Source organism: Schistocerca piceifrons, chromosome 3 (assembly GCF_021461385.2).
Source record: "Schistocerca piceifrons isolate TAMUIC-IGC-003096 chromosome 3, iqSchPice1.1, whole genome shotgun sequence".
Lineage (NCBI taxonomy): Eukaryota > Metazoa > Arthropoda > Insecta > Orthoptera > Acrididae > Schistocerca > Schistocerca piceifrons.
The window spans coordinates 877,911,022-877,923,747 of NC_060140.1; positions in this window are offsets into that span (position 1 = coordinate 877,911,022).

Genomic DNA, 12,726 nt, shown 5'->3' on the forward strand with positions numbered 1-12,726 from the left:
CGAAAATCACATGATGACACAATTTTCACTTCTTTCCTTTCTTCCTCTTCTCTTCCCAAAATCTCTTCATCCTTTGGCTGTGCTCCTGTTTCCTTTGCTCTGTCCATAATGTTCCTTTCTTCTTTCTCTCCTTTACAATAAATTTTGCACTCCTAACTTTGTTTCTGAAGTATTTCCTGTCTCCTATCATTTGCCTGTTGATCCCTATCTGCCTTAAGTCTTCGTCTATTTCATGATACCAATTTGTTTTCTTGCTTGAGCTGTTTACTACATCAAAAATTTTCTTTGTAAGTCGGTTGTTGTCCATTCTCTGTATGTGCCCATAGAAAGTTAATCTGCGTTTTCTGATCGCGTCTGTTAGTCTGTCAGTGTGCTGGTACAGCTCTTTGGTAGGTCGCTTCATCCATATGCCATCTCTGTGAATTGGTCCAAATATTTTTCTGAGAATTTTGCGTTCTATTTTTTCTGTGTCTATGATGCCTGATGCTCCAATTGTGGTTGTTTATGACGCGTACAATGCTTCTGGTAATACAACTGTTTTGTAGTGCCTAAGTTTGGCCTGCCTCGATATGCTTTTCTTATTATAATGTGACCATGTGAGTTTGTATGCCTTCTGGAGTTTCTTCGTTCATTCCATGTTAGCCGCCTTGTTTGATCCTCCCATTTGTATGTACTCCCCTAAATACTTAAATTTTTCGACTCTTTCTACGGATCCATATACCGTATGCATGGTGTGTACGTTGTTGGTCTGTCGTTCCATATATTGTGTCTTCTCGTAAGATACCTGCAGACCTGTTTTGGCAGCTATTTCATGCAAGCATTCCAGTGCTTCCTTTGCCTCCTGTGTATTATTGCTGAGTATGGCTATATCATCTGCAAATGCCAGACATTTTATGATTGTTTTGGCTTCACGTGTTCTTCCCAGCTGTATTCCTTTAACTTGTTCCTCCCACTGCTTGATAATTTTGTCTAACACCATGTTGAACAGGATTGGTGAGAGCCCGTCTCCTTGTCGGACACCTGTGTGTATGTGGAAGGGTTCCGAAATTTCTCCCATGAACTTAATCTTGGAGGTGGTGTCTGTAAGCGTCTGTTGTATAAGTGCCCTGGTTTTTCTGTCGATACCATATTCTTCCAGTACGTCAAAGAGTGTCTGTCTGTCTATGGAATCATATGCTTTTTTAAAGTCCACAAAGGTAACTACAGTGTTTCTTGCCTGTCTGACTTTCAAAAGTGTTCTCAAGTTCCAGATCTGTTCGATGCATGATCTCCCTTTTCTGAAGCCTGCCTGGTATTCCCCAATTTGCAGATCTGCTTGTGGTTCTAGTCTGTTTAATAGCACCTTAGAGAAAATTTTGTATGTAACTGGTACTAGCGAAATGCCTCTGTAATTGTTTGGATCTGACTTATCACCCTTTTTATGTATCGGATGGATCAATGCACATTTCCATTCCTCTGGCACTTTCTCTGTGATCCAAATTTCGGAGATAATCTTATGGATTTTTTTGGTGATGTTTTCATCTTGGAGTTTCCAGATCTCGGCGATAATACCATCTTCTCCGGCAGCTCTGTTATTTTTCATTTGTTTTATGATTTCCTCTATCTCTTCTATTGTGGGTGGATCAGAATCGGCATTAGATGTGGTCTTTTGGAATGTTAATTTTCCTGTAGGTTTTTTGCAATTAAGAAGTTTATCAAAGTAATGTTTGAGAATTTTACAGTTCTCTTTTGTGTTTGTTTCCAGGGATCCATCTGTTCTTCGGAAGCAGAGGCTAGGGGGTTGATAGCCCTTAATATTTTCTTTGAAAGTTCTGTAAAAATTTCTTGTGTTATTTCTTTTGAAATCTTCCTCAATTTCTTTTAGTCTGTTATTGTCATATGCTCGTTTTTCCCTTCTGATTTCCTTTGATGCTAGTTTCTGAACTTCGTGAAATTCTTTCCATGTTTCTGAATTTCTGTAGCTACTGAACTTGTCCCATGCTTGCTTTCTTCTCTCAATGGCTTCATCACACTTTGCGTTCCACCACCTATGTTTGCGTTTTCTAGGTGGTTGTCCCCAGCACATGGCTTTAAATATTTTTGTTATTTACTCTTTCAGTACGAATTTTGTTGTAGAACCCCTTTTTTTTTTACGTGTGGTAATAAAAACTCGTTTAGACAGAATTAAGCACATTTAAAATTACGTGAACTTTAGCAACCCTCTCATGCTGATAAATTCAAACTAACTGATTAATAACATTTATGGCTTTGAAAATTATTTAAATTAAATTTTTTACGTATTTTGGCCTTGGCACATATTTTCTAGATACAGTGGGTTTTTAAATATTTACTGAATTCTTTCCCGGCGTTAGCTATGGAACACAAGACTGTCTCTGTTAGCATAAAATGGTTAAATATTGCCAAGCCGACCTGAACGTTTAATTATCATTGACAAAACACACTTCACTATACATTAAGTTATTTGCTTTAGAAATTGAAAGAACCAACAGATAACAACTTCAACATTAATTATCCGCTTATAAATGCACAAATGTAAAACCAGTAATACATTTATACAAAATTAAATAATATTTTTTGTTAAACAATTACAATATATACGAATTGCTTCATAGCGGCGTACACAGTACAATTAAATGTCATTTTAGTTTATTAATAGTGTGTGTGCTGCCAGGGAACGTTACATGTCGTAACTCCCTGCCTGAACTTTTAACTACCTCTCTGATTGTGTTGACATGCTCGTCCCAGGCATTGCTTGTTACAAATATGTCATCAATATAAATTACCAGTTTTGAATGCACTTCACTACCCAACACAACTTCTAAGGCTCTAATAAACTGTGCTACAGATACATTCAGACCAAAGAGTACTACCCAGTACTGATCGATTTTACCAAAGAATAAGAAAGCACTTTATTTCCTATATTCTGATTCTAATGTTATCTGGTGGAAACCTGAGATCAAATACAGGCATGAAAAATACTTGGCACCAGAAAATTTATTGAGTAGTTCTTCCACTGATTCAGGGTGATCAGTTTATCTATCCAAAAATTTATTTAGATGATGGGAATCAAACATGAGCCTGACCCCACCATCCTTTTTATTTCCAACAACAAACGGGTTGTTGTATTGGCTAGTACTCCTTTCAATAATCCTCCAATTTTGCATCTTCTGCAACTCTCTCTCCATAACCTGTATTTTACAAATGGGAACTGAATATGGTACTACAAAGAAAGGATGGTGCTCTTTAAGCCTTAACTTGAATGCATAGTTCTTGACTCCACTTGGTTTCTCACTAAATAAACCCTCACAGGATCTCAACACTTCTCACCTCTAGTAAGCCTGTCTGCTTCTTTTACCTTGTCAGTAAGTGGTTGATCAAAATTTCTATCAGTTGTATCATTACTCCACAAATCATCATCATCTATGTAACTTTTTTCTTCCCCAATGTCAAAACACATATTCTATTAGCAGTTGTTCACTTCTTAAGTGTAACATAGTATAACCAGAAACATGTGTATTTGTATTGGTTAAATTTACCCTCAACTTTACCCAATCAAATGTTACATTGTTTTTCAGTATCCAGTCCATGCCAAGCAATATCGCCTCATTCAGACCACCGACTAACAGGCACCCTTGCTCAAAAACTGCACTGTCAACATGAAATGTGATTAAAACTTTGTTTATAACTTTACTAAACTTGTGTGTAGTGCATTTAATCCTAACTCCTATTATACGAAATTGACTACTCAGAATTCCGCTTAATTCTATCCCTAAACTTTTCAGAAATAATAAAAATTGCACTACCTGTGTCAATCAAACAATAACCATGCCAATCACCAACTGTGATTTTCATGTATGAACTACCACACAAATCCTGCTGTTAATTAATATTAATTTTTCTAAGCAAATCATCCTCTACATCTTCAAGATATAAATCCTTCTGCAAGTGGTTCTCATTGTCACTAGATAGCAGTATGGGACAAAGTGTGCCTGTGTCATGAATAACTTCTAATGCTTGATTGGATTCACAAGATGGACCTGAATAGGTGTGCTCAGTAGTGTTGGAAGTAAAATGTCTGAGAATGGTCAATAAACTATCTGAACTGAAGTCTGACTCATCTTTACCAACATCTCGAAAATGTTCAATAATCCTGTTATTTACCTCACAATGCTGTGTTCTGATGTCCTGGCATTCACACAAACTAACACTAATGTCAACTGGAACAAGTTGACCCTCCTAAGCCTCACAATGGCCTGGCCATGATCAATTACTTCAACATAAGCCATACCATCCACCTCTTCCACAGTAGGTGTAACAGCTTCAGCATTAACCACTAGCTCATTAGTGATGACACCACTCGCCCGGGTGTCAGACGCTTCCACCACTACTGACTCTGCCCATCACAATTAGCTACAAAAGTCTCCTGTTCAGGGTACTTTAAAATACCAGTACCAAAGTAATCAATGCCAACATCAACATCTTCCACAAAACATTCAGAGTTAAACAATTTTACTAAAACTCCTTCAAGTTCATAAGGAGAACAGTACATTTCTTATCATTATACATCTTTTTAATTATAACATCCCAAAACTTACTTTCAAAATTAGTTGTATTAACACGGTATTGTCATCATCACTGAAGCTGTTACTCGATCAGGATGGCGCAGAGTAAAATTGTAACATATTCAAAACTCACGAAAACTGATAGAAATACGAGACTATTATGTGCAAAATGTGTAAAAAATGGTGACGATAAGGACAATCTCAGCTACTGGTGCGCTGTAAAAGTAAATAACTGTAAAGGTAAGTTTACACGATCAAAAACGAAGAACTGCATTTTGGTGTCACATGGCGATCACAAACTTGTAACGGACTCAGCATCGAAAGACAAAATAATTAAAGTGTTGCAAGAGGATAGAAACGTTCTGTTAGTGAGGATCAGCGAGTTAGAACGAGAACTAAGCAAATATGTAAGCAGTGAAAAGTGGTGTACCGTAAAAATTGCGTCGAACACACACAATTTAAAATCACAACTAAAGACGCACTCGTGTTATAATGTATCTGCAACGCCAACAGCATCCAGAAAAAGTGTGTCTAAACAAGTAAGTGCACTTTCAGATAAAGAAACTGTTCTGATGTCAGCTGGTAAAGAGCCAGTGCAATGTGTAAGTGTAACTGAAGGCAGTGTTTACACGGCAATCGGCGAAAACGAAACTGTAATGAATGATACCAAAAGTGTTCCAGAAGATAAAGCACCTGAACATACGAAACAAAGCTACGAGTTAAGGAATGCAGTACGAAATCCGAAAATTTTGATAGTGAGTGAGAGCCAAGGCAGGTACTGCAGAAACATGCTGGAGACAAAACTAGACACAAAATATGACATTCAAAGTTTTATTAAACCAAATGCTCCTCTCCCTGAAGTTTTTAATTGAATTGACAAATTAGCAGAAGACTTGAATGCGAGTGATACTCTTACATTAATGGCTGGGACGAACGATACTGAAGACTCCTACAACAACATTGTGGAAAGCATTGATAACGTGTTACCAAGTGTTCTCCAACTCAGTAACAAGACAAATATCATTCTGCAATCCAATTCCCAAAAGATTCAACAAAGAATATATAAACAAAAAAATCGACATGGTTAATCATCATTTAGTGCAAACAGTGAACTGTTCAAAATCTTGCAACAAAAGTAGAATATCCATAAACTTTGAAACGGAAAGTCTGTCTCGTGATAAATTCACACGTCACGGATTCCACTTGAACAGACAGGGGAAAGAGCAAGTATGCAATAGACTGTCTTCGTTAATTAAAATTAACAATCGTACAAACCAGATGCATTTATCTCTGAATCGACCTGTCTAGTTGAAGACATCAGTGTTTCACCAAAATAAATACAATGTGAAAGCCAGTGCAATACAAGTGCCTAAAATAAAACAAATGCTACTTGACAAGTGGATTACCATTAGAAGCACCACAGCACACGAAAGACAGTGTCCAGAATCCATGGAACCAGCTAGCAAGAAGATACCACCCACACCTCAAAACAAGGAGGATTTTTTACAGCTAACAATATTAGATGTAAAAAAGAGGTAAGTGGTCAAGCAAGACACAATATAGTCCCTGCTTCACACTTTAAATTGTTCCATCAGAATGTTCAGTCTCTTTACAATAAACTGAACGAAATACAAATCTTGTTAAATGATATGAGTGATATTTCTGTTTTATGTTTTACTAAGCACTGGCTAAATAAAGACATGATAGAACTAGCACACCTACCTTAGTTTAAATTAGCTGGCACAGTTTGTAGAGAAGTGCTCAGGCATGGTGGTAGCTACATATATGTTTGAGAAGATATAGACTTCACTAACATAACCAAATTTGACAGCTTATCTAAAGAAAGAGACATAGAACTCTCAATAGTTGAACTGCCAACTAGAAATTCTGTAATCATCTGTGTATATAGGTCACCAGATGGCAATAAAAAGTTTTTTATAATCATGTGGAAGAGCTGTTAAGAGGATTTCAACACCCTCAAAAAAAAAATATTATCATATGTGGAGATTTCAATGTTGATTTCTCCAAACCCAGTAAATTTAAAGATGAAATCAAAGACTTACTGAAGTCGTTTAACCTAAAACCAACTACAACTAACCCAATTCATATAACCACTACTTCTGCAACAACCATAGATAAGGTGTTTGTAAATACAGATAAATATATCTGCAACACACAGACTGCAAACACTGGATTTAGTGATCACAATGCCCAAATACTAACAATAGCTATTCCAGGAATCACGAAAGCCCAGAAAACTAGAGCTATTGTCAGGAAGTTTAATAATGAGAACATAGATTACTTTTGTTCTCTCTTGAGAAGAGAATTCTGCAGTGACATTTACAGTTCAAACAACACAGATGACAAGTTTGATAAATTTATGGCCACATACAATTTTTTTTTTTTTTTTTAATAGCCTTTCCTAAACAAACGTCACTTATAAATTCTGTACACAAACCAAATAAATGGATCACAACAGGAATAAAAATATCATGCCAAAATAAAAGGAACTTATAGGAATACACAAAGCAAACCACAAATCCTGTATTTATCAACTACTTTAAACAATATAAACAAATACTTAGACAAGTTATAACAAAAGCAAAGAAAATGGAAAATGACAAACAAGTAAAAAATTCTAGGAATAAGACTAAAGTAAGCTGGAGTATCATAAAAAGAGAAACAGGTACTACATCATTAGCCCATAAAAATATAGAACTTCATAACAATAAAGGAGAGCTTGTGTAAAGTTTGGAAGGTAGGAGACAAGGTACTGGCAGAAGTAAAGCTGTGAGGACGGGGCGTGAGTCGTGCTTGGGTAGCTCAGTTGGTAGAGCACTTGCCCGTGAAAGGCAAAGGTCCCAAGTTCGAGTCTCGGTGCGGCACACAGTTTTAATCTGCCAGGAAGTTTCATATCAGCGTACACACCGCTGCAGAGCAAAATCTCAATCTGAGAATAATAAAATAATCAGCTCCACAGTAGTGGCTAATAAAATTAACTACTACTTTTCTAATGTAGCACACCACCTGATTACCAAACATTACAACTCACAACCAGACAGTAATACACTCCAGTCAGATACAAAAATTCTTACAAGAACCCTATTTATGTCTCCTACAACACCTGAGAAATTATCTGTCATTATAAAAATGTTACCCAATAAGTATTCAGCAGGTACTGATGAAATATCAGATATTATCATCAAAGCAAGTGTAACATCTATCGTAGAACCATTAACGGATATTTTCAATTCATCATTAATGAGTGGTATATTCCCAAAAAATCTGAAAATGGGAAAAGTGACACCACTGTACAAGAAAGGGACAAACATGAAGCTGCAAACTATAGACCTTTTTCAGTATTGTCAGGCTTTGGTAAAATTCTTGAAAAACTATTTCTTAGAAGGCTGACAGCCTTTCTAAATAAACAAAACATAATAAGTGATGAGCAACTCGGATTCAGTACTGGCAGATCAACACAGTCAGCTATTTATACCTTCTTAAATGAAATTCTAACTGCAGTAGATAATAAGCAATGTGTGTCGGGCATATTTCTTGACCTTAGTAAAGCCTTAGATGTAATTGATCATAATACTCTGTTGCAGAAGCTAGGTAATTATGGAATACGAGGCCCGCCTAACACGTGGATACATTCCTACCTTCATGACCATCAACAGATCACTCAAATAAAATACAAAGTCATAAAAACACAAAAAATTTGTAATTTTTACACTAATGCACAAAGCATTACATATGGAGTTCCTAAAGGGTCAGTCCTTGGGCCAACTCTTTTCATTATTTATGTTAACGATTTGTCAGAAAAAATAACTATAGGGACAACAGTACTTTTTGCAGATGACACAAATATGCTAATCAAATCTTGTGGTGAGCAAAGCCTACAAAAAAACAGCTACCGGTATAATACAAAATTTAAGACAATGTTTCCAAACAAACAAGCTAATAATAAATAATGAAATAACAGTGACAGTCAACTTCCGCAATTCACAGCCATGCGTCAGTGATCACAATGTACCATGGCAGTATTCAGTCACTGCTGATGTACAGTATCATCTTTTGGGGGAATCTCCATACATACAAACAAAACATTTAGGCTACAGAAAAAGATTCTTAGAATAATAAACCATACTAAGTACAGAGACTCCTGTAAACCAATACTTAAAAATATACTGCCTCTTTCTTGCTTATATATGTATGAAATATTAAATTCCACAAAAAGAAGTAGTTTAAAAGATAGAAATATCTTCAAGTATAACTGTGATTACCACCCTCATGATACTAGGCAGAAGTATTATTTGCATGTCAATACAGTAAGTACAAACATTTGTAAGAGAGGAGTGTATCATATTGGAATAATGCTGTACAATGACCTACGAATATCTGATCACAATGCACTCATCCTTAAATTTCCCATAGCCCCTGTGACCAAAAATAGTTCATACCAAATGTACAAAAGAACCTTCTCCACAAATAGTTGCAGTCACTTCATAAATACACTGACTAACCAATCATGGGCAGAAGTACTGTTACAAACTAGCACAAACACTGCATATAATGTTTTTTCTTCCCTGTTTATGTTGAATTTTGAAATGTGTTTTCCTAAGAAACTTGTCAAAACAAACACATATGGGCATACACATGCTAACTCTTGGATCACAACAGGTATTAGAAATTCTTCCAGGACCATGAAAATGCTTAACTATAGACGGAAAAGTTGGACTGACCCCAAGTTTAAAGAACATGTAACAAATTACAAAAAAATATAGAAAAGTAATTACAAAAGCAAAATTACTAAGTAATGATAAATTAATAAAAAAATCAGGCAATAAATCAAAAACTATTTGGGAAATTGTGAAAAGGGAAACAGGTAAGGGCCTCAAGGATCAGGAAATAGTACACAAAAATAGTGAAAATATTGAATTAAAAATGAAACTCTGGCAAATTACATTAATAATTATTTTTTAAGTGTACCAGTGTCATTAAGTAAAAACTTTACTGAACATGAGAAATTAACAGCCCCAAAAGTAGACAGTGGTATGTCCCACAAATGATAATGAAATATTAAAGGTGATAAAGAGTCTAAAATCAAAAATGTCTGCAGGTGTGGATGAAGTGCCTGTGTCAATAATAAAAAAAGTTGCACAACAAATTATAAAGCCCCTGGTACATATTGCCAATTTGTCTTTCAGCGAAGGTGTGTTTCCTGAGAGGTTGAAAATCTCTAAGGTTAGACCTCCGTTTAAAAAAGGAGATCCATACATGGTAGAAAATTATAAACCAATATCCCTTCTCCAATCATTTTCAAAAATTGTAGAGAAATTAATGAAAACCAGACTCATAAATTACTTAGAAACTCACAGACTTCTAAACTGCAATCAATATGGCTTTCGCTCGGGCCACAGCACAGAATCAGCTATCCATGCCTATACCAAAGAGATTGTCAGGAGTCTCGACACTAAAAAATGAGTAGTGGGAATTAACTCATATTTATCTAAAGCTTTTGATACAGTAAATCACAAAATTCTGTTAAACAAGATGGAGGCAATAGGTGTAAGGGGAGTTGTGAAGCAGTAGTTTGAATCTTACCTTCAAGATAGAACTCAGGAGGTAGAAATCATCGCAGAACATAAAAATCAGAAAATCAAGTAGGTCTCAGATGCAAAGAAATTGGAAATAGGTGTCCCACAGGGCAGTGTTCTTGGTCCCTTATTAGTCTTGCTTTATATAAATGACATAAAAAATCCTAATATTTCTACCAAAATAATGTTGTTCGCAGATGACACTAGCATAATTATAAGTGTTGATAAAAAATCATTAACCACCACAACTGATATAGTCCTGAAATATATTCAACATTGGTTTAATGCTGATGAGTTAACACTTAATCTAAGTAAAACAAATTATATACAATATGGCAAAGCAACTAAAGATATTGGCCTCCAGTTAAAATTAATGGATAAGAAGATAGAGAGTGTGCAATCCACAAAGTTTTTGGGCATGCACATTGATCAAAACTTAAGCTGGAAAGACCATCTCAAGTACTTATGCCACAGCCTCAATTCTGCATGTTTTGCATTGAGGATATTATCTAGAGTATGCAGCACAGACTGTACTGGACTAGTGTATTTTGCTTACTTTCAGTCCATCGTGTCTTACGGCATAGTGTTCTGGGGTAAAACTAAATCAAGCTTAACAGATACCTTCAAATTTCAGAAAAGAGCTATACGAATCATAACACATAACTCTCCAAGAACTCATTGTAGGCCCCTTTTCAAAGAACTGCAAATACTCACAATACCATCACTGTATATTTTTAAAAGCATTCTGTGTACAAGAGCACATATGAAAAATCTACGTACAAATGAGGACTGCCATAATTATAATACTAGAACTCGTAAGAATTTGTATGTAGAAAGGGTAAGGACAACACAAACCCAAAAGCATGTAAGTTATTTTGGAATAAAACTTTACAGTGCTCTGCCAGTGTACATGAAGGAAATAATACATGAAGTAAAATTTAAGACTGAGCTTAAAAATTACCTTTTAAGGAAAACTTTCTATGACGTAGGTGAGTACTTTTGATTGTATGTAAATTTATTGCCAAAATTTTAATTTATATGTCTAAATTTGTACTTTTAAAAAATGCCTTGAAAGTGATATTCCATTATTATGTCTGTAGTACTTGTACTAGTATGATAACTTTGTTGTGACAATTCCTACATCATGTAAATGATTTACAGGAAGATAATAAAATGAAATGAAATCACATGCCATGCTATTTGAAACAGATGCAAATTTACAAAAGTTTAAAGTGAAACTGAAAGAGTACTTGCTTGACCACTGCTTATATGCTGTTTCCGAGTTTTTAGGGTACCAGAAAAGTATAGTGTAACTGCTCAAATATTCTTAACCAATCTATCATTTTATTTCATTATATTAATTTTGTCATCAATATTCAACATATATTGAATAATTTTTAATTATTTACCTTTTCAAAATAACAATGTGTATGATGTTGTATATACTGTACCAACCTGACTTGTCCTACATCGTTTGTGCAAAATAGGCCTATGTACCTAAACATGATTTACAGGACCAATAAGAAAAAGAAATACAAATGCAAACACTCCCTAAAGATCCGAGTTTGTTATTGTCTAGTCATGAAAAGTACATAATGCCTCCAGCTGACAGGCACCAAGCGAAGGTATTGACAGATTTCCTGGTTCTGATTACTATGGTTTCTGTTCTGACTATTGCCATTAACATTCCTATTATTATTATTACTGTTATTATAAGTTTATGATTCCTTCTGTTACCATTCTGTCTATTTTGCTAATTGTGTTGAGATGACCCCCCATTACACAGTAATTGTTGTTTCTGTTGTTCTGTGAGTTATTAATGCTGCCATCTTCCTCAAAACCTTTGTCAGGTTTATCAACATGCTTTAAAAAATTCTCTACTGTATCATCGGGACCACAAACATAGCTCCAGTTACATCTCATTGTTAGACTTGTTTCCAAAGCAATAAGTTCTTCAAAAGGTTTGTCCGGATGAGCAAGCTTACGTAACTGTTTCTCACAAAATTCTCACATCGAGAGATTACCTGCTCTGTACCTATTTCCTTTCAAAAATGCTGTCTTGATGTCAGCCTGTTTACTTTCGGTCGAGAATTTATTCAAGAGCATCTGTTCGAATTCATTAAATTTTACGTTTGGCTTTACGTTTTCACTAGCCCATCACAACGTTTCACCATCAAGGAAACGTTTGGCTAGTATAATTTGCGTATTATCAGGCAAGTGCGGAGGGAAACTACATTGCCACTGGGTGTATTTTAGCCGGCCGTTGTGACCGAGCGGTTCTAGGCGATTCAGTCTGGAACTGTGCGACCGCTACGGTCGCAGGTTCGAATCCTGCCTCGGGCATGGGTGTTTGTGTGATGTCATTAGGTTAGTTAGGTTTAAGTAGTTCTAAGTTCTAGGGGACTGATGACCTCAGATGTTAAGTCCCATAGTGCTCAGAGCCATTTTTTTGGTTGTATTTTAAAATCCCCAGGTACGTATTTAACAGATAAGTTGTTATAAAATGGTACAAAATTTCCGCCGATTTGCGGATTTGTTTCAACATCGTTTAACCGGATGTTAAGATG